The sequence below is a fragment of the Diceros bicornis genome, chromosome 4 (genome assembly GCF_020826845.1).
Source record: "Diceros bicornis minor isolate mBicDic1 chromosome 4, mDicBic1.mat.cur, whole genome shotgun sequence".
Taxonomy (NCBI): domain Eukaryota; kingdom Metazoa; phylum Chordata; class Mammalia; order Perissodactyla; family Rhinocerotidae; genus Diceros; species Diceros bicornis.
In genome coordinates, this window is record NC_080743.1 from 71648266 (window position 1) to 71670971 (window position 22706).

Consider the following 22706-nt stretch of genomic DNA (forward strand, 5'->3'; position numbering starts at 1 on the left):
CCCTGCTTCGCTGGGGCGGATCCGGCCGCTTCCGACAGGGGCCGCGGCGCTGCGTGCGAGGCGGAGGGAAGGGGGTGGGGTTCGCAGGGAGGGGGACTGGGAGCGCGTCCCGTGGAGGGGCCGCAGTGCTCTCTTTCCGAGCCGGGCTGCACGGCCCACCTCGCGGCCACCGCCGGGTGCGCTCCTCCGCCGCTGCGACCTCCGGCGCACGCAGAGTTTCCACCCCTCCACGTGTAACTGTTCCCTCAGGGCGCGCTGACCGGGCCGCCACCCGCGGCCCCGCGCCCCCGCTGGGCCTTCGCGGACATCTCCGTGCCCGCACGCTGGTTCCCTAGCCGCTCTCCAACCACTGCAAGTGATAAAAGCGCCGCAATCCTCACCCGGGCCGCGGAAATGCCAAGGAGCTATTTGCTGCCTTTGGTTGCGGGGCCCTGCAGCTCCGAGCTCCTCAAACCCCTTCTTCGTCACCCAGAGGCTCCCGCAAGTTCCCAACTTCCGTGGGGGTGGAAACCCGTTCACGGTTTCAGATCGAAACCGGTTCACCGATGGGGTATGCAGATGCCATAGGATCCATGGCGAAAGCTTAAATCAGGCTCCTGGTAGAGACTAGGTGGGATCCGATCCCCCAACGATGAGCCTAGAATGACACTGAGCAGGCAGTCAGCTAAGGGGGCATCCTTGGAGGATCAAGTATCTGGGGGCGACTGTTAACTCACTACGCCTCCTCACCTTAGCTTACAGTGATAGAGCAGAAACAGGGTCTCCTGTGGATCCCAGGAGGTTAGCACGGTGCCTGGTCCCAAGTGGATACTCAATAAATAAATCATAACACTGGATACATTTATCCAACGTTTATTTTGCGCCAGGCTTGGTTACATAGGTCACTCATTTAATCTTTGCGACAACCCTATGAGGTGGAGACAGTTATTATCCCGATATTACAGGTGAGGAAAACGGAGCACAGAGCGCGCCTGAAGACCACAGGAAGGTTCCTTCAATGGGATTCTCTGGGAGCCCCTCAGTTTCTGAACTAAACGGAACTGACTTGGAATTGCAGGCTCTTTGGCAAAGTGAGCCTGAGCGGGTACACGCTACTAAGCAAGCATTTTCTATTGCCTTCTCCAAGGACAGGACCACTTCCTTATTTTTAAAGAAAAAGTGCTGGCAGCACTTGCTTCAGTGTGCTTAGGGGAGGTGACCCCACTGGCCGTTATAAGTGCTTTCTGCCAGCAGACACAAGCCAAACACGAAATATGACTTCAGAGAAGCAAGGGAAAAGGGCAGAGAGTTTAATACTTTTACGTTTGAATGCTGCTTTATACTTTTCAGAGTACTTTCACATACGTGATTTTGCTTGATCTTTACAACAAACCTGTGCAGTAGGCAGAACAAATAGTTTTATCCATTGTTTCAGATGAATCTTTGGAGCTTAACCAGGGCTGGAAGATTTCTCTGATGTTGCCCAGATGGTTAGTGGCATGTCCCCTGACACTTGTCTTTTGTCCTTTCTGCTACCCTAGGTAGGAAAAAAAAATGAATTACAAGCATTCTTAGAATAATATATAAAATGGGAGTTAGGCAAGAAAAAAAATGAAGTGGGGCAAATACAACTATAAAGAATATTTTTAAATGTCCAGCAGAGTTTTGGTTTCACTAAAGGTCTTAAATTTATGAAATATGTTTCACTAGTGGTAAGAATATTCCTTTTAGAGAATATCTTGAAAGTAGATAGATTCTCATCTGATCTGGGACCCAAATCTCTCAAATGGTCTTTGCATCTGGAAGGCAGCCTGATCAGTATAGATTATACAAGTGGTTGGTGGGAATGTCTTTCCCCAGCGGGCCCTTGAGCAACTTCAGAATGAAGACTGTGTCTCATAGTCACATTATGAGCCCTAGGGTCCTTGGTGTAGAGCCAGGCACATATACACGATTAACAAATACCACTTACTTAACTGATGGATGAGTGATGCGTTCACTGCAATGGGGCAGCACAGCAGTAAAGGTGAAAACAGGTTGGGTCAGCCATCATAGGACCTCAGTTCCCTTCCCAGTTCTGCCACTGAGTCAGATGGGCCATCAGTTCACCCCTCTCTAGGCAACAATACTTCCTCTCTGAAATGAAGAGGCTATACTATAGTCTGTAAGGACCTCACAAGCTGAAGTTGTGAAATCAGACTGGGTTTGGACAGTAGGTTGGGCAGTAGAACCAATGGATCCTTATCATGTGCTTTGCAGAATCTGTCTAGGTGTGGACTGGCTGATGTGTCTAAGTGATGTGTCTAAACCAATAAAGATACACCTTGTTTAATTTATTTGGAGTTTTGTCTTTTATGATTTATTTTACCTCTCCCAATGAACTGGGGATCATGAATCCCACTCCTACCCCAGTATCATTTAACTTTGACCTTATCCAACTCAGTGACATGGATAGGTGGACAGACAGCTTTCCATCTGTGAAAGATCCTCCTGATCATGTCTCATGGTTTTCCATTTTAAACTCAAATGCTACTATTTCACCTTCTTAATGAAACAAGATGCCACAAAGCCACTGTCCCGAAGCCCTTTATGAAGAATAAGCCATATTCTCCCTTTTATCAGAAAGAAGTATTTTTTTCTGAGAATTTGTGGAAGTGAGGTAAACAGGCTTTAGAAGAGACCCCCCCAAATTACATACTTGTAGAGTTGGAAGTAACCTTAAAGCTTATCTGGTCCAACTATTTAGTTTATATTGAGTCAAAATTCATTTCTCTATAGCTGCCACCTCTGGTCTATTGATTGCTCAGGCTGGCCATTCAAAATGTCAAGTCCTCCTTCCAAGACCCGCCAGATATGGGCAGAGCTGCCCTCTCCATCTTGTTCACTTTTCTCTGGACCTGCTCCAGTTTTTCTCTCTCTATAAATTGTGACACCCAGACCTGTTGCAACTTTCTAGTAATAGTGTGTTCAGAGCCTCATCACCCATTACCGTGGCCTGATTGTGTGTTAGCATTTTCAGTGGCTGCTGTTGACTCATACTGTATATGTTACTAAGAAAATTTCAGTCCTTTTCCACATGAGCTGCTAGTAGGCCACATCTTCCCCAAATTGCAATTATACAATTGGTGTTTGGCCCCAAGTGTGGAAACTTACATGGATCCCTGCTAAGAGATAGGCAGCTATTCCAAACATCAGGAATCTTTCAACTTCAAGCAGATTCCAAGAGATCCAGGGACTATGTCTTAAACTATTATTGTGGTTTGAGGAGGAAATGTGGGGCCTTTGCCAGGCTGGTCTAGAAGTTGCCATCATTGGAAGAAGACAGGAAAGGACCAAGGAATAAGGAGTGACTGTGGAACCCCAAGAGGGTGTGCAGGGACCTCACAACCTGGGGGTCCTTCTTCAAGTGGGAGGTGCCCCTGATCCTGTTCCAGTTCTCTCCCATCGTCTGTCTTCAGTCAAGTAGCAAACTGTGGAAGGTGGGGGTAAGAGGTGCAGACCAGCTCTGGAGCTGCCCTTTCTATGCAGAAGACATAGAAGCCACACTACCAGACTCATGAATTTTTGTGGCTGAGATTTGGGGAGAGGAGTGAGGATGGACGAGTCAGAGACCCATGCTTGGTGGGAGGGAGAGAGAAAGGGAGGGAGAAGGACATCTTGCTACAGAGTGAAGATGACAGGAACATGTTTTTTTACTTTCCTTTTCTTGCTCTCATTTCTGTGTTTTATTAAGGGAAACACAAAGGGAAAATTGTGTTATTTGTTAAAAAATGTCAAAGTGCATTTCAAGCGAGAGGAAAAAAAGCAGACACATTACTGCCTAGACAGAAAGGCAGTACTCTAACGGGGGCGGCCAGAGACCAGTGTGGTGGGGAACACACTGGAACTACAAACTCTCCTGACCTCTGGATTCTTTTCCCAGGAATCTCCTGCTCCTAACATTCAGATCTCTCAAAGGAGCTGGAAGACCAGGTGCCTCAGCACTTTCTGGGGTGAAAGAGGGCGCCCCAAACCAGCTGCTGGAATAGAAGAGAAACCAGGGGATGCAGATGTGGGTTGCTCCCTAAGCATAAGCCAGATTCTCCCGCCAACACGGCAAGGATGGCCCTAGGCACAGAGGAGACTCATCCAGGCTAACAAAGCCACCATTTAAAGGACCGCATTTTTTGGATCTGGTAGTAGAATCATCTACATGTCCACTTTATCTCCCTGTTGGAGCTCTTTCAGAAGATGATCCATGTCGGATTCATCTGTGTTTCTTCCGTGCCCAGCACAAAGCTTCACATACCAAAGAGACCCAACAAATATCTGTCGACGCCATAGAGAATGCCGTAAAGTTTTAGTCTACTCCATGGCATGACTCGGTGTCCTGGAAAGAGCATGCCTGGGCTTTGGAAACAGAGAGGCTTGAGTTCAAATCCAAGCTGTGACATTTGTAAGCTATTTAACCTTAAATCACTCAACCTCGACATGTTCCAGTCTCCTGATCTGTACAAAGAAAGGAATAAGATATTCCTCAAGAGTTAATAGAGATGATGGATGTGAAACATCTAATAATCTGTCTGGTTAACTCAATGCTCAAGTATCCTTTAAGTCTCCCTGTAACCTCCCTGTTAATGAGCAGATAGGGCTTCTGAAGGACAATCATCTCGGCTTTGCCCTATTCTCATGAGCAAACAGGAGCCACGCCAGCACTCCGAGTCCGTGTGTCTAGCGGTAGCAGTTGTCACTGGGTACCTGACGCGTTTCTGCGCCCAGGATGAGCTGTGCTCACTGGCTGGGAGGGTGGCACTGCAGGGTGGCTAGAAGATGGGTCCTGGGATCCCATAGACCTGGGACTGATGGTTGACTCTGTCACTTATGATGGACTTGGGCAAGTCCCTTAATCTCTCCAAGCCTCAGTTCCCCCTTTTAAAAAGTTGAGGGAATAATTGGGGTGTTCTTGTGTGTTAAATGAAATAATACATGCAAAATACCTAGCACAGTGAGAGGCACATAGAAAGAGTTCAATGAACTTTATCAACATCATCATCATCACTATCAGACCATAAGCACCTCTAGGACCATGTATTGTTTACATGGGTAGCCCTAGTACCTAGCTCTGGGCATAGGTGTCCAGAGAATGTGACTTGAATTAAACTGAACTGAATTGAATTGAAGACAGTGCTTGGCACTGAGTGAGGTTCAGGTGGTGACTCGTTCTTGATTCCACTCACATCTGAGAAGAGATTTCTTCTGGAACAATCCCACATGCTGCATAACACATCCCCAAATTGCAGGCTTCCTGCATGGGCATCTCACTCCTGGGCTCGGACAAGCTCCATCTTTGACATCTATGTGTGATATTTCACACTAAATACCAAGAACCTGGAAATATTGGGGGTGGGGACACAAGGAGTGAACTCCCCAGGCACCAAAACAGAGAGAGAGCTGTGAAGAGGTGAGGTCTGTTGATATCCTGGGCCCAAGTCACTGTTCAGGTGCCCACCACACCTCAGTTGCCATACAGTGAACGCGTATGTGGACTAGGAGGTGGTCCCTGGACACAATGCCCCGTGGAACACTTGGGGGCCTGGCCAAAGCCTGTTGCAGCACTGGGGTGTCCAGGGCTGGGGTATGGCAGCTCTGAACAAACCCCCCAGGCAGGCGATGCCCAGCGCAGAGGCAGCTCTATGCTGAGCAGGAGCAGAGACCACCTCCCCCAACTCAGCATCAAGACCCCAGCTACTTACAGGTATTTTTCAGGAAGGAAAGGACCCCATTTGCATCTCCATCCACCAAGGACATGAAACCAGAGTGGCTGCTGTGAAGACACCCCTGACCCCTGAACCTACACGCTCTCTTTTCTCCTGATGGGTATGCCCTGTTTATTCAATTGTTAATTTATTTACATAATATAGCTCGCCTACTTTCCAAAATGGATTTGAGGTAACATACAAATACTATCAATATTGTCATGGGTTTTTTAAAAAAAATTAAAATTACATACTGGGAACAGAAAAGCAAATCACCCCCCAAAATAATAACCTGGGGCTAATATTTTAATTGTGATAGAATGTTAAATGTCACTTTGAGATGAAACAGAGAAAAGTAAAGCCTTACAAAATTGCCTGATCACATCAAACTGTGCATCAGTTATAGTTATGTGTCTAGGTGGCTTTAGAAAAGAGTCTATAATAAAAGAGCAAAAATGTATAACTTATGACAATAGAGATCAAATCTGTGACCTCATTAACAGTCAGAACATTTTTACTTTTATATATTGATGGTATCTCTTCCCTTCTGAAAAGAATTTTAGTTACCATAAAACTAAAGATATATACCATAAACTAATAAAATAAAACTACAAGATCAGAAACAGCAAAAACAAATAATGTGGATATACTAAATATAAGAGGTAATAGTTGCCGTTTGAGGGCAGGAACTATGCCTATGTCTTGCTCAACATAGTTTGATCTACCACAGTTGTGATACATACTTGGCAACCCGTTACATCTGAATGTTTGAATGAGCAAATGAATACTGTGATTGAGAATCAAATTTGCCCTTGAGCTTCCTGGTACCTAAAGCAAAAAGGGAAATAGCCACTCTACAGATAGCTTTGCACCAGTATTAGAGATGTGGTTGTGGATTTGTTTGAGTTAGCAAAAAAGAAAGTGTATCCTTAATCCTGAAAGCTCTGGATCCCTGTGCCCAACTGGGTAAACGGCGAGCCTTTCCACCCCAGTCCGCAGCACAGTGTCTTGCACAAAATGAATATTTGCTGCATGAACCCATTAATGAGATCATTAAAAAGATTCTTTGATGCATCTAAAATATAATCATTTCCACATTTCTTATCCTATAAATAATTTATCTACAATCTTTTTTGAACCTTGAAGAATGGGGAAAAAAACTTGTCAGGAGGTTATGGAAAGTGAAGGCATACCAGGCAGATGGCAGGACTTGAGTGGAAGCACAGAGGGCAGAAAGCCAAGGTGAGTTGCAGGATCTCTGTGAACATGAGGAAGCAGGACAAGCCAGGAGGTTTGAATACTGGACCTTAGAGTTTATTACTCTGTAGGTGATAGAGAGCCTTTGGAAGTTCTGGACTGGAGGAGTGAAATGATCAGGCGAGTGGTCTAAGATGATTAAATCTGGTAGCAGCGTGGCTGATAATTCAAAGGAAGAAGAAAGGGGAAGTGGAACAGATAAACTTTATTACTCTAGTATAAATAAGAAATCCAGGGCCCGGACCAGGGCAGGGAGAGCAGAAATGAAACCAAGGGGGATGAATGTAAAAGACGTCTCAGAAACCGAATCAGTGTCTGTTTGGTTGTGAGGTGAGAGAAAGGAAGGGGAAAAAGAATCCAAGAGGCTTGGGGGACTGATGGGACAGTAAGAGAAGGAGGAATGCAGGAGGAAAGCATGAGGATGGGGTGCAATAAGAAGTTTGGTGACTTTTCAAAATGTTTTCACATCCATTATCTCATTGATTTCATACGCAAGTGGAGCGAGATCCACCCTGAACGTCAGCCTGAAAAGTACTCTGCCCCTGTTAGGAGCTGCCAAGTTTCAAGGATCAAATCTTTGCCTGGGATCCAGTGACAGCAGGGCACCCACCTGCAAGTGCCTTACCCACTCCAGGCAGCCCGAGTCCTCACGAGGGCTAAGCAACCCCATCCTGGTTCGGCGCCAGCAGCAGCTAAAAGCCAGGTAGTGCAAACACTCCGGCCTGCCATGCTTGCCAGGAACACGGATGGGTGTGCCCCAGAGTTCAGCCAGAGTCTCTCAGAACATCTGGGCAGGGTGCGGAGGGAGGAGCACATCCATCAGAGTTTTCTGTAGCGTCTCGTCTTTCTTCCCACTGGGTAGCGGGCTTTGGTTTCACCGCTGACTCACTCCCAGGCGCAGGCAAGTGGTTTCACCCCAGGCTGTGTCTTCTCCCCTGAGTGACAGGGCAGATAGTCTTTCTCACCTCCTTAGAGGGCAGGGCGTTAATGACAGGGCTCAGAGTGCACCTGGCTGAGCCGCAGCTGGATGGTCTAGCAATCACATAAAGAGAAGAAATGCTGACCTAGTCGTGAAAAGTCAGCCCTGGACCTGGAAGGGAACCCCCGGGCTCAGCTCATCTAACCTCTCACTGCACAGAGGACGTGGCTTCCAGTCTGTAGCTTCTGCCGCTCCACGCTTTCGTCACTGGTTTTCAGACATGCATGTTGGGTCCTCTCATGGATGCCCTTGTCCCTAGAAAAGTGGCCCCAATCGACTTTTCTAGCCTCATCTCATCCACTCCCCTTCTCTCTTCTCCCTCTCCCACTCAACTCCACGCACCAGCACTCTACTCCCACCAGTGACTCAGACATTCGCCCAGACATTTTTCGAGAACACTCTGGGCTTGGGTACAGCCTATGTCCTCAGCCCGGCGTCCTCCTCTTTTTCTCCTCTGGCCTGTTGAATACCTACCTCTTATGCTCTCAGACAGGTAATTAGCACTTCCGCTGGGTCCCTTCACCGGCTGTTTAGCATTTACCACATGATATTCCCAGTTCTGCTTTAGATGCCTGCCTCCTTCACTGGAAACACACACATCTGTGTCTTACAGAGCTTTGTGTCCTCAAAGTCCAGCAGGGTCAGGCCCTGCTGACAGGTGGGGAGGGAAGAAGGGAAAAGGCAGATGCTGATAAGGGTTCAAAAACCGGGGAATAAAAACGGACGCAGTGGAGTCGCCCTCCAGCCTGCCCCGCTACTCCTCGACATCTACCAGGTATTCGGTTCTTATGTATCCTTCCAGATTTCTTTATGCACATCGAAGAAAACACAAATATGGATCCTTAACTCCTCCCTTTGTAACCCAACAGGTAACACTGCTCTAAACATTTTTTTCCACAAAAAGCCATTTTAAATCCTTCAAAGTTCCTCATATTCATCCTGTCTCCATCGAAATCTCCAACTTGTAGGTTTAAGTACCCATGAAAAAACCCCACACATTTAATGTAAGTTACAGTACAGGTACAGGATTGAGTTCCTGGGAAACCATGTGAAAATCACATTGTCATTAAACCCATCATATTTTCAGTGCATTGAGGGGGCATGTTGTTAAAAGGTATCCACGAGTGATTCTTCTTGTCATTGAGGAAATGGTACCCTATGCTACTCCTCAAACCATGTATTAGGTTCAGATCTGTTAACACCTCAATTTGTCAGAACCCAGCACTACGGATTTAAATGAGAACAAGGTTCTCTGTCTAGTTAGAAAAATGGTAATATTTAGAGCCAGGGTCTCTCCCACAGAAACCCCCTAAACCTGTAAAACAGTGAGCCAAGAGCTCAGGCTGGCCCCATGGCCTGTGGGATCCCAGGAGCCAGATTCTGTGGGGACACGGCTCCTTCCTGGGAATCACAAGGTGATGCAGAAGTCGCTTCAATGACTTCAGCTCACAATGGCACCACTCAATGACTTGGACTGTTGAAGGCTGTCAGTCAAGAGTCCATCAACTCTAGCCATGGGCCCACCCCAGCCCGTTGCCTGTTTTTGCAAGGCCTGCCAGCTAAGAATGGTGTCTACATTTTTAAATAATTTCAAAAAGTCAAAAGGAGAACAATATTTCACAACATGTGAAAATTACATGAAATTCCAATTTCAGTGTCCCTAATAAAGTTGTGCCAGAACACAACCTGCTCTTTCATTTGGTTACTGTCTATGGCTGCCGCCCTTGCCCTACTCAACTCAACGGCAAAGTTGAGTACTTGAGAGAGAGACGGTGTGGTCGCAAGCCTAAAGTACTTACTATCTGGGCCTTTACAGAAAAAGTTTCCCAACCTCTATTCTAAAGGACACTCCAAGACCCAAAGTGGATGTCTAGATGAGATGGCTCGTCTCTTTCAGCTTTAGGCATCTGTTCCTGGTCAAATAGGCCATTAGGTTCTCAGAGTGGTGGATCCAGATCTCAGTGATGAGACTTTTATTCCTTTTGAAGAAAAGCATTGTCTCCACAAACCAGAGCTGAGAGCTCCCTTATCTGCATCAGAGGATCAAACTGACCTTTCCCAGCCAGTCATTCCTGGAGTTCAAGGTGGGGAGGTGAGAAGCTGGCTAGCCAACTGCAGGTTCCATTACCCTCCTGCAGAACTGCGGGTTTCCACAAGAGGGCAGCACCTCTCCTGTTCGCAGTTCTCCCACGGCCGTCCCAGCTTTGGAGGGCAGCCCCCAGAGACCTCAGTGCCTCACCAGCCTCCACAGAACTTTCTCTAGATTGGAGCCCTCTTACTGTGCAGGAACCCACATAAGCCTCCTGGTGCTAGGCAGCCAGTCTGACATCTTAGTGTTTGATCATCAAACCTGGGAGTCTTAAAGTGTCAACAATAAAAAGGAAAGGAAAAAAAATACTGGTTGAGTCCCTCTCACTTCTCCTTGCCCACTCTGAATGCCACTTCTGCTATTCCAGACATGCACACTGCACCAGTTTTTAAGCTGTGGTCTCTCAGCTCTAAACCACGCTTGTGGGCTAGGGCTAGGACTCTGCAAGCCACATTTCTGTTTTTCCAGGTGATTCCATGTCGGGCTCTGTGAGGTCAGACTGGTGGAAGAAGGGATTTACCTCTTCCTAAAAGTTTGCTTCCTTGGGCTTCCTTATTGCTACTTGTTGCCCCGAGGGACACCCCAGCAATGCTTCTTCACCTGGTTCATAGCAACGCCATCCCTTGACAGCAGGTGACTCCAGTTTGCATCTTCCCTGTCACGGCAGAGCTAGCTCCCTGGTGCCCACCTCAGAGACACTCACACCAGCTGGGTCCCATCCTCAGAGGTCTGGGTCCCAGGTCCACCAGACCTCTCCTCCAAAACCCTAATTTTTATAATTCCAACTTCTTCTCTTTTTCCCCTCAGCCCTATGATGGTGGGGTCTCCTGCAATTTCTGACCACTTAGTGTTGTCTTCCTGCCTCTTCACTGACCTAATGAACAGCGCTATGCCTACTCAACTATTCTTGATATTGAATTCTCTCTGTTCAAGTAACAAAGGTGGCTGCAGCTTCCTAACTAGACTCCGACTAAAACATAACTTTTTTCAGGTCTAAAACTAACAAGAGATTTAATTGAGATAATTGGATCACCGACCCTCCTAGAGCCCACCTGAAAAATTGTTTACAAACACCTACTGTGCACCTACATGGTAAAGTCACTGGGCTTGAAGCTAAGGAACGGGCACCACCATGGCCTCAGATCTCATATTCTTGGGGCCCTCTGCTGGGCCTCTGACCCTTGCTCTCTCTGGCCTTGTGCAGCAGGGCAGCTCCATGACTGTGCTCACTGGGGGCAGGGGATGAAGAATGCAGCCTAGCTGGCCTCTGCTCCTCTTGCCGACTCTCATGGAGCACACTCAACCCCACCATCCAAAGGAACCCAGGAAAATAAAACTACCTGGTGCCCCACAATGGCCTCGTGAGAGAGTCAGACTCTCACAGATCTTTGAAACTGTTCTGGTCTGGCAAACAGCCCTGATTCTCGGACATGATTCCTTCCAGGCAGCGCCATAACTGAGAAAAGAGAAAGAAGCCCCCTTGTGCACAAGAGAAAGGGGCACAGAACTCCCGACCCACTCAAACCTACAAAAATGCCTGGTGGTTACCACTTAAGAAGAATCGAATTGCGAAGAAAGAAGGGGCTTAATGTCAGGAGCAGAGTGTTGCAGCTGGTGGGATCTCAATAAAAATTATTTTCCTGTGAAAAAAAATTTTAAAAAATGCCCAGCAGTAGATTTGGATCAGTGCAGGGGGAGGAGTGGCAAGAGAACGCTGGCAGGGAATGAGGAGGGAGAAAGGGAGGTCAATGGTGGACCTGTCTCTGCTTAAAACAAAGCTGGACTCCGCAGACCAACACCAAATCAAAGCCCTCTCTTCGGGAGCCACTGAAATGACAAATAGTGTTGGCCATGGCATTTGGAAAACAGAATCTCCATAGCAGTCATCATTGGGAAGCACAGACAACCAAATTTCTTTACTAGGATTCCTTTTAATGAAGTGTTTGCCCGTCTTGGACCAGAATGCCAACCCAGGTTTCAGCAGCGCCGGAACATTGCTGTGAACTTGAGTCCCCCCTGGTGGCAGATCACTGCAAAGGCATGAGAGCCATCTTCCCAGCCTTCATGCCCACTGGGGTGCGTGGCAGCCTTGAAGTTGCAAGTTACTGTTAACCAAATCTTTGTGTTCTCTTTCCACAACTCCTATGGGTTTAAACAAATTTCAGCATCCTCGTTTCCCTCTTCTTTCTGATTTTTCTATCCAGCTCTTTCTCCATTTGGCCACTCAGTCCCACCTCAGTCCCCTTTTAGTTTGAAGGCTGCCTACTTAAGCCAGCCAAGTCTTGGCTCCTCAGATGACCAGGAGTAGCTCTTGGGTCACTGATGGAAGTGATTGTATTGATTGGAGGGGTGGGGTGGGGATGGGGAAGGGGAGTCTCTTCCAGCTCTCAGACTTTCTGGTTTTAGAGGCGTGTAAGAACAGAACCACCTCCAATGACTAGGGCACAGAAACTATGTTGGGCCAGTCATTCCAGGGCCACTCTTCCAGCTGACCTCAGGCTACCAGATCCCAGGACCAGGGAGGCTAACTGGTCAACCACCCTCACCTCTTCTGGGGACTGTGGACCATGGCTCTGAAGGGGTGTGTGCCTGAATAAACACAGCCCACCCCTAGCCGACTTAGGTATGGATTCCTGTTTTAAGAATTCACTTCATTTCCTAACGAACAGTAAGAATTTAAATCCTTTGCTTTAGTCTCCTTCCCAATAAATTTGGGGGGATACAAATAGTTCTCAAGTGCCTCTCTGACCTTCCTCTGCCTTCTCTCCTCCCTCTTCACTCTAGCTGTCAAAGCAGGGCACAGGCGTGTGAGGAGGCCAGATCAAGGTGGGGTCGACATGGTCAGGGTTAAAGGGCAGGAATTACTGTAGATACTTATCTCCCCGGCTCTTGTTCCAGGGTCACTAACAAGGAGACCTCTTGGAAAACTGCATGTGAGACAAATGCTTTCTCTTGACTGTCCTACTTCCACGACGGCAAAGACAAGGCCTCCATGCCATCCTGCCCCACCCCACACACACACACTGCCACGGAAACACAATTAATTGATCACAGCAGTGAGCTGAGAGGCAGTTCAGCTTCCTCCTCCACAGCGAGCTCCAAACAGCCACTTCAAATCAGTTGGATTTGACAAACAAGATAAAACCTTCTTGCTGATCCTGGCCTACTTTAAACCATAAATATGTGATTTATTATCATCTGGAACATTCACTATTCCAAATCTGAGTTCCAAATCTGCTTAACTATGGCCTTGTAAATATCTCAAATCCCTCCTTGCCTTTTAAAAATTTGGGTATCTTAGTTCCCGCAATATGTTCTTGAACATGATCTCACCTCAGGGCCTTTGCATCTGCTTCCCTTCTGCTGGTCCCACTCTTCCCCTGGTACCTACACACCTGAGGCCTTCACTTCTTTAGGTCTCTGTTCAATTATTGCTTTATCTGAGAAGGCGTCCCTGGACCTCTCTAGATAAAAGGGCACCCTCTACCTCCCTCTTCATTCTGTGTCTGCTTACCCAGTTTTTCTTCATAGCATTTATCCCCATCAGATTTATTATTTGGTTATTTAGGAGTTGATTGTTTCTCTTGCTAGAAAGTAAGATCCATGAGAGCAAGAGCTGTTCTGCTTTTTGCTGTTTCCACAATGCCCACAGTAGGCCGTCAATAAATACCTGCTTCATGAATGAATAAATGGGTCCATTAATAAACAAATGAAGAATTTTGTAAAGGGGAAAACTTTTGCCTCACTCTGAAAGGGAACCACCTGCTCTCCGCATGGAGGCAAGAGGCAGAAAGTGGACAACAAGCTCGGAATGAGGTCTTCCCCGCACACCATTGCCAGTTACTTTGACTAAAGTTCATAGTAATAATTTAATTGTACATATAAATATTCCTGTTCCCTTTTACTGATATAAACACCAAGATGGACGATATATACAAACATACAAAAAATACAGCCTCGACACATATAAATGCCTCACTAAGTCAGACTAACTGGAAATAAGACAAAAGTGAATGACTGGAAAGTCCAGACTATTAAAATTGTTAATAAAATACACTTTTATTGTTTTCAAATTCAGGGGCATTCTCCTTATTCAGTGCTCGGACACTCAATATCTCAATTCAATTTAATTCAATTCAACTGCCAAGAAAAGCCACAAACCCAGAAGTAATCAAAGAGTCCTTCAGGCATCAGCAACAATGAAAATATCCAAAAACAGCCCAAAGCAGGAAATTTGCTGAGATTTGGTAATTTTGCTAACCAAAAGAAAGTGGGACTGTAATTGACTATCAATGGCCATAGAAGTGAAACTCTGCCAACATCCAAATCAAGAAGTACAGGAGGAAACAGATATAATAATAGTAATAATAATAATAGCATACACCACAGTAACAACTAGTATGTATTAAGCACTTATTACGTGGTGGCCCAACTTCAACTGCTTTACATGTATGACTAATGTAATCCATGTAAGAACCAAATTAGGTCGGTACTGTTATTATACCCATTTTACAGATATGGACACTGAGGCACAGAGAACAGAATAATGAAGGAGAAAAACAGAGAACAAGGAACCAAGTTTTAGACAGTTATGATGACAGAAGTAGAAATGACAGCAAATACACTGTCAATCAAAGGAAAGGGCGATGGAGAACAGAGGTGGCCAAGAGGGAAGAGAAATCGAATGTATCAACGACAGAAAGCTCAGAGCAGGGGTGTTCAGTGTGGGACTCCTCGGTGACTCTAAGGGGACCGCCGTTCTGTTGGACAGGTCAGTAAAGCGTCTCTAAGTCAACCCTCTCCCATAAAACCTCCAAGCGACTACTAATGCAGGAGTGTTCCTAAACCAATTATCCAGAATAGCACTTGTCTAGAATTCTTCATCTGGATGTGTTAGCAAATCAAATTATTGCAGGAGCTGCTTTAAATTTTTAAATTGTTGTAACCAGCACATTTATGTTATGCAAGGAATATCTTTAAAATGCCTTGAATGTTACTTGTTCTCAAGTACTTTATTTATTTATTTTTTATTATTATTTTATTTTATTTTGTGTGTGTGTGTGAGGAAGATCAGCCCTGAGCTAACATCCGTGCTAATCCCCCTCTTTGCTGAGGAAGACCGGCTCTGAGCTAACATCTATTGCCAATCCTCCTCCTTTTTTTCCCCCAAAGCCCCAGTAGATAGCTGTATGTCATAGCTGCACATCCTTCCAGTTGCTGTATGTGGGATGCGGCCTCAGCATGGCCAGAGAAGCGGTGCGTTGGTGCACGCCCGGGGATCCCAACCCGGGCTGCCAGTAGCGGAGCGCGCGTGCTTAACCGCCAAGCCACGGGGCCGGCCCAAGTTCTCAAGTACTTGAAGCACTCCCCCTGTGATTTTGTTCTCACTATTCACCTGCATTTCGTTCTCTTTTTTCAGTGTGAAGATGGATGTCACATTGGAACATTCCTGCATGATCACCGATTCCGAATGCACTAGACCCTGCACATGCACGCATGTATATTTCTCCTTCACTCCTGGGCCTTCTGCAATTCTCTGACAATGGCTCATATCTGGTCTGCAGGCAGGAACCACACACGAAAGTGAGTTTCCTCTCAGTTCTGGAGAGAGCAGAGGCAGGAGCAGGTGGTCATTTGGAGGTTATGTAAACTCTGTCAGCGCTCGCCTTGGATTTGTAAGCAGGACAAGTGAAATTTCTAGGTTGCCATGGTTCTCTCCAAGTTGTTCATGCTGAGTCAGTGGGATGCCCAGGCTACAATGCCTGGGAAATGTCCTAAACAACCCCTAAAAGAAGCCCTCTTAGCCCTTATGTCTGGTCCGTGGTGTATTGAACGTTCTTGCCCAGGACTGATTTTTTTTTCCTCCAGGTTTCATTGAGTAACTTGTGAGGTGGCTCTCAGTAATTATTTCCATTCACAAATTGGTCTCAATTGTTCCCCTAATTTATAGTGTGGCCCCAAAGTACCCCACGCGAGCTAAGCCCCTCACTCACACATGCCGCATGGACTTGAACCTCAGGGCAGACCCCCAGCCTAAAATGTATCCGTTTGCTCTTGGAGGACACGGTAAGAGCAAGCTGCGTTTGCAGCAGGACCAGGTCTCTAACACTGCAGGAGCCCAGCTCTGCCTCGTCTATTTCACGGGCCCCTGGAGGGAGTCCCCTCTCCAGGCACAAGCCAGGACTTTGGATTTGTCCTCCACCATCACCGCCCCAGTGGAGCTCAATCTAGTCATGGATATTCAAAGTCTTGGTTGTCTCGTGGTCCCCATATGCACTGATGTTTTCTAGAGGTTTGCGTTCCCTTTTCAAACCCTATTCCCCTTTAAGGAATGGAACTTGGGGTGTCACTGCCCCTTCCGGTGGCAGATGGCCTTTGCCCTCAATTCTGCTTGTCCTCTGCAGGTGGCCTAGCAGAGCCCGGAGAACCTAGTTCACTCCCCAGAGCACTGCTGAATCCTCTGTGGACCCGCAAATTATCCCAACCTCCAAAAGGCAGAGCTGAACGCAGACCCGTGTTCAGGCTCGGTTTAGAGGCCATTTGGTAAGGTTTTGCATCACTCCAACACTTTGACATATGATGTCGACCACCTAAGTTAACAATGGTTCAACTTTGAGTAGCACAACTTAGGATGGATTTTTTTCCCCTTCTGTTTACTTTTCTGCGAACACCAGTTTTTCATGTACATGTATCACTTTCAGAAAGAACAACATCTTTCCTTAATAAAAAGAAATATATAGAGTTTAGATTTTATATCAACTGATTCCCTGTGTGTTTTAAAGTTTAAAAAGTTTTTAATAGTCCATTCCAAGTTTGTGTTATTTAAGAGTTATTTACATATAACAAATTAACTCATTTGCTTGGATGATCCATGCTGTAGCTCTGGGCACGTCCATCATCAGACTTGCTCCTCTCCATCCACCTGAAAGGGTGGGGCAACTCCATCTCTCCCCTTCCTGGCTGGCTGGCTGTCACTCAGGGCAAAGCACACAGGCCTCAGACTTGGCATGTTCCCTCGGTAAAGCTGCCGGTGGGAAATTTTATAAATTCCTATTTCCTATTTTCCATCATGCGGAGAGATGCACAAAGGCCAGACACAGTAGTTTCAGTTTTTCAGGTGATAAAACCCAGCTACTGGGAGTGATATCCTCTTGGATTTCCCAGCTACATGAAGTACTGACAGCAAGTTTTGTTCTGTCTTTCAAGACTGATCCCCTGGGCTGTGATTATCTGATCGGTTTCCCCAACTTCCTCCAGAGTCGTCATGGGTGACTTCCACCAGATGGACAGGAGAGGAATTAAAGACATATTTTGTGAATTCTCACAAGTTACCTTCCAAAATGAAGTCACCTAAACTGATCATAAGATAAGCCTGGCAACAATTAGATTTTATTTCCTTTTGAGTCAATCACACTAGCAAAAATCTCACCTTTGCTGTACTTACCTGAAGTTGCTGGGATCTTGCAGCCATCCCACGTGCTGAAGGGAGAGAAGAAAGGAGAGGGGAGGGGATCATTTAGGTAACAGATCCTCTCATCCACGCACCTCCACAGTGTGCCGCACCTCCACTGTAATCGCTGGCCATGCCCTCTGCCCATTCTGTAATCAAATGGTCATGGGACACTTTCTGTGGCTCCAGTGGGCTGCAAGGTTGTGTCATGCCAGCCCCTGACCTAAGCAGCCACAGACTGCTGGGGGAGACGGCCAAGGAAAGCAGGGGTTTCAAGATAGTGCAATGGGTGCTTCGAGATGGACACAGGTGTGCTGGGAGCACCGGTCCAGGTCGATGCCCTTAAGTAAGACCTAGCCAGGTGTGCTTTCAAGTCATTCCAAAGCGACATGGAACGCCGCTTTCAGAGAAAGTGGTCATGGAATCCTTGAAACGTGACTTTGCCTTCTAGTACTTTGCATTAAATCCTCCTCCTTGTTATTATAACCCCATTTTTCAACTGTCCTGTATGTCAATTGAGTTAACTTTTATAAGCCTAATAGGCAAGGATTTCTAATTTTGTGAGTTTTTATGGTGCTTTGTATGTTGTTTTGTGAAACATGAAATAATTTATTTCTGTTGGCCCATAATACTAATTGCATGAATAATCAATGGAAAACACCATCATAAAACATTCTAAGACATGGAAACACAAGCCAATTGCCAGGATAAGCCAGCACAGCATTCCAAGAACCAACGAGAAGAAAATCTCCAGTTCCATCCCTCCTATCATCTTTAAAGGTAATGCTTGGGCACACTCATACTAATAATTAATATTAAATCCTGGTACTTGTTTAAGACATATTACAGTACTCATTACCGCTTACAAGTCTTCCTGCATTTGAGTTTGAAAACAACCCAATAAGTAGGGTGGGTTCTATCACTCATGCTTTACAGATCAGGAAACTGAGGCTTGGATAGGTTGTTGATCGCTGAGCCCGGGCCCCCTCCTCTTTTCCCACTGTGGCCCGTTTGCTGTGGTCTCGTGCAGGCTGCCCAGCTCCTCCCGCTCGGGCTGGGGGGAGCGCCGCAGCGAGGAGCCCCTCCCGCAGAGGGCAGGCGCTGGCGGGACTCGAGGCTCTGGGCTCCGGGCTCCGGGCTCTCGGAGGGCGCTCGGGCCCGCCCAGCCCGGCCGGCGCTCAGCCCTGAGCACGCGGCGTTAGATAATCTCAGGGACAGCCAAGGCGCTTTGCCTGCCAAACCACAGGGAGGGACGAAGCCAGCGGAGGGAGGGGGCTGGGAACTGTTTGTTGTTGCTTTTTCTGAATTAAAAGAAAACAGAGGAACAGAGCAAGAGAGGGAGCAAAGTTCAAGGGAGAATCTGGCACGTCACCTTGGGCAGACCCCTGGACCGCTTCCAGAACTCTCTCTTGGAAAGGGCGAGGCTGCCGAGAGTGCGATGAGTGCTTAGTGAGAATTCATTGCGGATGATGGATGACTGGCCTGGAATCCTTCCACACCACAAATTTGTTCCTCTGTACACCCAGGCAACCAAGAAGCCAAAAGAGGTGGGGGGATTGCGGAGCTGCTTTAACTGCAGCCTCACTCTGCTGCTGGCACCGGAGCCTCCCAAGCTCTCGTCCCCGCCCTCCCGCATTGTCTTTGACTCTACTGAGCCTTCCCTTCCCTGCTCGCCCCTGCTCCCTGGAAGCAGAGGTCGGATTTACCTTTCCTCTCTGTGTGCGCTCGCACAGCCCCAGTCCACGCCCAGCCTCCCCAGGCAGAGCTCAGTGCAAGAGTCTTCTGGATGGAACTAGCGAGGGCAGCCTCCCTGCCTCCCAGTCTCCAGCCTCTTCCCTCTGCCGCTCCCCTGCCCCAGCCATCCACCCGCACCAATGCCAGAACTGCATTTCCGGTCCCTGGTTTTGGTCCTGTGATATCCCCCTTTGGAAGACTGAAGTGAGTCCCAGTGGCCTTCTGTGTCAAATCTCAATTTCTCACCGTGAGCATTCAGATCCTCCTCCATGGCCCCCCATCTTGCCTGCCGCAGCTCGGCAGCCTTCTCTCCAAACTCTTCCAATGCAAAACTTCTGCTCAGATTATGCAAACTTAATAGCCACTCCCTCCCCTCCCCCACCATTTAGTCATTCAGCAAGTATTCATTGAGCATCTGTAAAGTGCCTGGCTCTGAACTAAGGGCTGCAAATACAGTCAGGAACAAGAAAAAAATCATTTCCGCCCTCACAGATTGTACAGTGAAGTGAGGAAGACAGTTAAACAGGAAATGAAATTTTCTTGTTCCCAAGTGCCACTAAGGCAACATAACTCATATTTAAACCAGAGCACAACTATGTAAAATAAACCAATAAACCAATAAACAGACTACGCACAGACGAAAAACTGAAAGGAAATACACAAAAATAGTTGTCCCTGGACAGCTAAGTATCGAGATTAGGGTAACTGTTTCCTTCCTTCTACTTTTAGGTCATTTCCAAAATTTCAATACTAAGCAGGTATTAATTTTATAATAAAAAGCAAACGGTTTTGTAATATTTCTTACTTTTCTCTGATTAAAAAAGCCATGCCATTTCTTTTGAAAAAATTTTGAAACTACAGATTGCATAAATAAGAAAATAAACATCATCCATAATTCCAATATTAACACATAACACATATCAACATTTTATTTTATAAGCACCTTACTACTGTCATATTTTTTCATAAAATTAGGCTCATGTTGCACACAATATTTCATAACCTATTTTTTACTTAACATAATATATGGTAAATAGTTTTCCATGGCATTGAAGTGTTCTACATTATTTTTCTTTTCTTTTTTTTTTTTTGTGAGGAAGATCAGCCCTGAGCTCACATCCTGCTAACCCTCCTCTTTTTGCTGAGGAAGACCGGTTCTGAGCTAACATCTATTGCCAATCCTCCTCCTTTTTTTCTCCCCAAAGCCCCAGTAAATAGTTGTGTGTCATAGTTGCATATCCTTCTAGTTGCTATATGTGGGGCGCGGCCTCAGCATGGCTGGAGTAGCGGTGCGTCGGTGCATGCCTGGGATCCGAACCCGGGCCGCCAGTAGCGGAGCACGCGCACTTACCCGCTAAGCGACGGGGCCAGCCCCTCTACATTATTTTTCATGTCTTCATAATAGTTGACTTATGAACCATAATTGGTTTAATCCATCCTTATACAGAAATCATTGTGGGGCCGGCCCCGTGGCTTAGCGGTTAAGTGCGCGTGCTCTGCCACTGGTAGTCCGGGTTCGGATCCTGGGTCCGCACCGACGCACCGCTTCTTAGGCTGTGCTGAGGCCGCGTCCCACATACAGCAACTAGAAGGATGTGCAGCTATGACATACAACTATCTACTGAGGCTTTGGGGAAAAAAAAAAAAAGGAGGAGGATTGGCAATAGATGTTAGCTCAGAGCTGGTCTTCCTCAGCAAAAAGAGGAGGATTAGCACAGATGTTAGCTCAAGGCTGATCTTCCTCACAAAAATAAATAAATAAATAAATAAAATAAAATAAAATAAAATGGAAATCATTGTGTTTGTCCCTAAACAGGGAGAAAATTGTGGAGGTTGGGAATAGGCTTTTGAATCACTCAGACCTGGATTCAAATCCTGGCTATAACACTTGCTTACGATAACTTTAGGCAAATTTACTAAATTTTCCTAGGTCTCATTTTTCTCACACACGAGAGGGTGATAAAACTATCTTCCATAGAGGGTTACGTGAGAACAAAATACAGTAATATATTGAAACAGTTCTGGCCGTGCCTGGAACATAGACTCAATTAATGGTACTTGTTAGCCCTGACTATGTCCTTGGAATATATTCCTAAAGATAGGACTTTTGGGTGACAGAGTTTGACCATTTTGAAGTTTTTTGAGGCATACTGCCAAGTTTGCACTTAATAAAAAGTGTATAAATTTCATTCAAAAGAAGGAGAGAGAGAGAAATTTTTAAAAATCAAACTTGTATTGAGCCCTGTGTGCCAATGCTGTAATGGGCTTATTCAGGACCACAGACATGGGCGATACCCTCCCTCCCCTCAGATGTGATAATCGGACTGTTCACCAGGCTTCTTTCCACCAGCGCCAATGCCTCCCTCTCCTAAAAGTTTCCTCCTCTGTGGAGTGTTCCCAGAGAGTTCCTCTACAGCTTACTCCAGCAAACCTCTCTTCGAGACCCTTCTTTACTGAACATGTCAGGTGCCTCTTCCCAATGCCTTGCTTCAGGCTTTTACAATGTCTGGCACACGCTCCTACCATCCTCTCCATCAGCCTGTAAACTTCTGAAGCTCAAGGACCAAGGCTAAGCTATGAAAATAATACTGCTTTTAGTTCTTTAGTTAGCCATTTGCTATTTTGGAAGACAATAAATTGTCCCCAAGTCAGACGTATTCAGGAAGATCTGAGACATGGGAATGCCACATTGAAAGATGTCACTCTGCAGGTGAGAAAACTAGGACTGCAGCAGGGGCTGTGCCCTGCCATAGGTCACACGTAAGCAATAGAGCCCTCTCTATCGACACTCCCTGTCACTCCGCGTTCCTCCTGCCATTGAGCCGCCTCCCACCAGGCTGAATGTTTTATTGCTCAGTCTAAGCCCTGTGTTATCCGCCACGCTATCTCAATTTGAAAAATCTTGCCCTTGACTCTTGCTTTCATGCAGCCCGCTGCCCTGCTATCTGTCCAGATCATTTCTGCATTTGGACCCGACACTCCCACCCACCACGCTTCCTTGAACAGGGGGAGATAACGGAATCTGTGCCCACCCCGGCATTCCTGCACATCCCGGACATGAAAGCAGTTGTGAAACATGCAGAATCCTCCCCGATTTATTTCTTTTTACCTTACATCTCTTTCACTTTGATGTCAGGAGAATGTTTGAAAGAAAAGAATCTAACGTGACCTACTACCCTGGAATGCCAAGAAAAACAATTCCGGGGGCGATGGAGCGCCGTGAGCAGATGGTGGACGTGGATGAGCTGGGCAGGGAGGAGCTTGTTTTCTGAACTCCTGTTCCACCTCAGGGCTGACCAGTAGGACTTTTTGCTGGAAGCTCCCAGAGCCCCCCACTTACCAAGTTCCAGGGTCCCACAATCAGGGAGAGGATCCTCTCTTTCCCTCAGATCCCTCAGGCTCTTAGAAGGACTCATGAAGAGCCTTAGAGACTTCCCAAAAGTAAAATAGATTCAAAAATCCTGAGGATTCTAAGGCTGGGTG

General features: G+C 46.6%; 1 long non-coding RNA gene across 1 annotated transcript; it reads right to left on the reverse strand.

Annotated features, from left to right (window-relative positions):
• Positions 1-849: 849 nt before the first annotated feature.
• Positions 850-19489, reverse strand: LOC131404722 (uncharacterized). The gene is made up of 3 exons (XR_009219835.1): positions 19470-19489; positions 17484-17518; positions 850-1516 (listed from the first exon to the last, which is right to left on the reverse strand). It is a non-coding gene; the product is annotated as an uncharacterized LOC131404722 (long non-coding RNA).
• Between the last annotated feature and the right edge of the window lie 3217 nt (positions 19490-22706).